The sequence below is a fragment of the Tenrec ecaudatus genome, chromosome 2, assembly GCF_050624435.1.
Source record: "Tenrec ecaudatus isolate mTenEca1 chromosome 2, mTenEca1.hap1, whole genome shotgun sequence".
Taxonomy (NCBI): domain Eukaryota; kingdom Metazoa; phylum Chordata; class Mammalia; order Afrosoricida; family Tenrecidae; genus Tenrec; species Tenrec ecaudatus.
In genome coordinates, this window is record NC_134531.1 from 84444425 (window position 1) to 84447586 (window position 3162).

Genomic DNA, 3162 nt, shown 5'->3' on the forward strand with positions numbered 1-3162 from the left:
CTTTCCAAATATGATATCTTCTTCCTTCAGGGACTAATCCCTCCTGCTTAGGTGCCCAAATTGATGCACAATATTCTCTAGAGAAATGTATGTCCGTTTTCAAAGGACTTTCTCCGTGTTCCTCCCAAGGAAATATGTTGCCTTAACAGGGAGAAATGAGGGATAATCAAGAGAGTTGCTGATGCCAGAGATGAGTCCCAAACTCTTGATCACAAAAAGGAGCATGATGTGGGTTCATAATGAACATGGACATGCTAAAAATCACTCCCCTGGGAAAAGTTTAACATGCTAAGTGTTTTCACCTCAGTATCCCTTACTGATATGTCTGACATGTAATCATTTGAACCTACATGAAGAAAATAATTCTGAAATGATCCTTAACCTACAAAAGAAACTTGGTAAGAGTATGGAAGCAGATGGAATCTGAGGGAATTTCCTTCTTTGTCTCAGCCATGCATCATCTTGATAAATGTTTGCCTACTCTTCTTCACTGCAGTGTGTTTTTTATTGGCTTCCTTCCCATTGGGCAAAGGACCTGGCATTAGGCGGGTAAGAAAGGGATGTGAGAAAATGTATCTTTACTTGTAAGAAATATTCTGGCTTCATTTCTGTAAAGACAGCTTTGTTTGTGTTCCAGGCGTTCATTCTACGCTATATTCACTATCCTTTGCCAACACTATGACAAAGATAGTAGGGATGCTTCATAGGTCTTCCTTGCTCCATGTCCATCTTTCACATGCATCTAAACAATTGAAAATACCATCATTTGAGTCAGGTATGTCTTGGTGACATTCTTGATAGATCTGCCCAATATAATGTTTGACTTGTTTTGGTTTTTTTTTTTTAAACTGCTTCCAGGAGGGTTGACTAAGAACTCAAGTAAAATGGAATTTTTGGTAACTTCAACATTTTTGTCAAGTACCAGCAAGTTGCATATGAATCCAAATTGTGAGAAATTTGCTTTCTCCTTTGAAGCATAATCCATCCTGAAGGGCTGTCATTTTAATTTGTATCCATATGTGCATCAAGATTTCTTCATTTTGTTTTTCTCAAACAAGGTTGTGTCATCTGTGTGCAAGTTGTTAATGAGGTTTCCTCCAATGCTGAGGTCATGTTCACCTTCATTTAGCCTAGCTTCTTGAACTATTTGCACAGCAGAGTGACTAAGTACAGTAAAAAGATATAATTCTGACACCTTTCCAGATAGCAAACCATGCATTATCCTCTTGTTCTGATCAACCCACTGCACCTTGTTTCATCTACCAGTTTTACATGAACACAACTGTGTACTCAGAATGCCAATTATTTTTAATATTATCCATAATGTGTTATGACTGACACAGCATTCCTTCGCATTGTCAATAAAACTCAGGTTAACATCTTTATGGTAATCTATGGTTCCCAACAAGATACATCTGGCATCGTCAATGATATCCAAGTCCTCTTCTCAATCTTGTCTAAATCCTAGCATCTCCCTGTCAATGTACTGCTGCAACCACTTAAAACATATTTACAGTAAGATTTTACTGGTATGCTATGCTAAAAATGTTTTTTAATAATGTCTACCTTCTGTAGGATTACTTTCTTTAGAATGGGCACAAATATGGATCTCTTTCTTTAGAATGGGCACAAATATGGTTGACTAGGAAACTCTCTTCCTAATCCCTTTATAAGTAAGTGAGTGCTTCCTACTTTACATCCATTAGTGAAAAGCAAGGTTCACCAACTTCTAAAATCTGAAACTGATCAAACATGCTATCAGGGTGTGTTCATTTCTGTGAATCTCTGGTTTTGTATTTAATTTTGCTATTAATTCTGGGGAAAGATGATATCTCATTTTTATTGTAATTTAAATATTCACAATTGTTAATGAAAGGAAAAAGAGAAATACCAAAGGGGAGGTCAAAAGAAACTCAAACTTACTCTTGATCGTATAATAGATAAAGCAAACCAAAGCAATGAAGATGTAGAAGAGCTGAGCACAATCTTTCAAAAAGTAGGTTTAAAATACATAGTAAGGCGTATGAATGGTGGAAAGACTCGGAGTTAGAAGTTCAAGAAAGAAGAACAAACTCAGTATGTCTCAAGCTGAAAGAACTGAAGAACAATTACAAACCTTCTGTTGCCCTTTTGACTAATCCTACGGGCAAAATGAGTGATGCAGGAGGCATTTTAAGAAGATGGAAGGAATACAGTCACTGTACCAAAACTCATTGCCCAACATGTAGACATTCCAAGAGGTTACTCATGGTCAAGAAGTCTGTGCTTTATATTCACCTTCAGGAAGGGCACGCAGAAGATGTGGCTGCTATAGCAAAGTGTGGTAAAGATATTAGGTGGTACATGGTTATGTAATTAAATAGCATCTTGGGTCTTAAAGGCTGGTTTCTAAACAAGCAGCCATCTCAATGAAATGTCAACTAAGTCCACATAGAAGAAGAACACCAACACCAGTAACAGAAAAATTGTAAAACACAAAATTTGAAGCCAAAGGAGGGAATGATATCAGAGCCTACATTGTGAGACTCTGGTTTGCAGAAGGCTATGGATGGCGGTGAAATACATTTGTGAAATCTGAATAGGTAATAATCCTCCAGTGATTTCCCTCTTTACATAATAGAGGGATGGGAATAGGTGATCAAAATGGTAAATCTGACTTGAATAGTTAAAACCTTGTGACTTGACCCATCACCTGACCCCCTGCCTCTGAAGCACGTTGGCCTTGATCAGGTTTTCAATATTTTGTGTGTGATTTTGTTTTGTTATGTTATGTTTTCCATATTGTAGGGTTATCTCAGGTGTATTTTGTTCTTAGGGGTGTCCCTCTTGAATTCTGGTTAGATGTTTTTCTGTACAGGAAACCCAGGACTGATGACCTGTAGAGATAGCAAGTAAAACAAGGGCTAGTGAGGGGTGCAGTGGGGCAAGGGGGATAAAAGGGAGTTGGTGTCAAGGAATTCAAGAAGAAGAGAATGTTTTGAAATTGACTATAGTAGTAATTGTACAAGACTGCTTGGTGTGATTGACCTATGGAATGAGATGATATCTGTATTAGCTCCTAATAAAATGGTTTTGGAAAATAAAAAGAATAGATGTCAGGTTTTGTCTAATGCCCTCTGTGCATCAATTAATATGATCATGTGGTTCTTTTCCTTTGTCTTA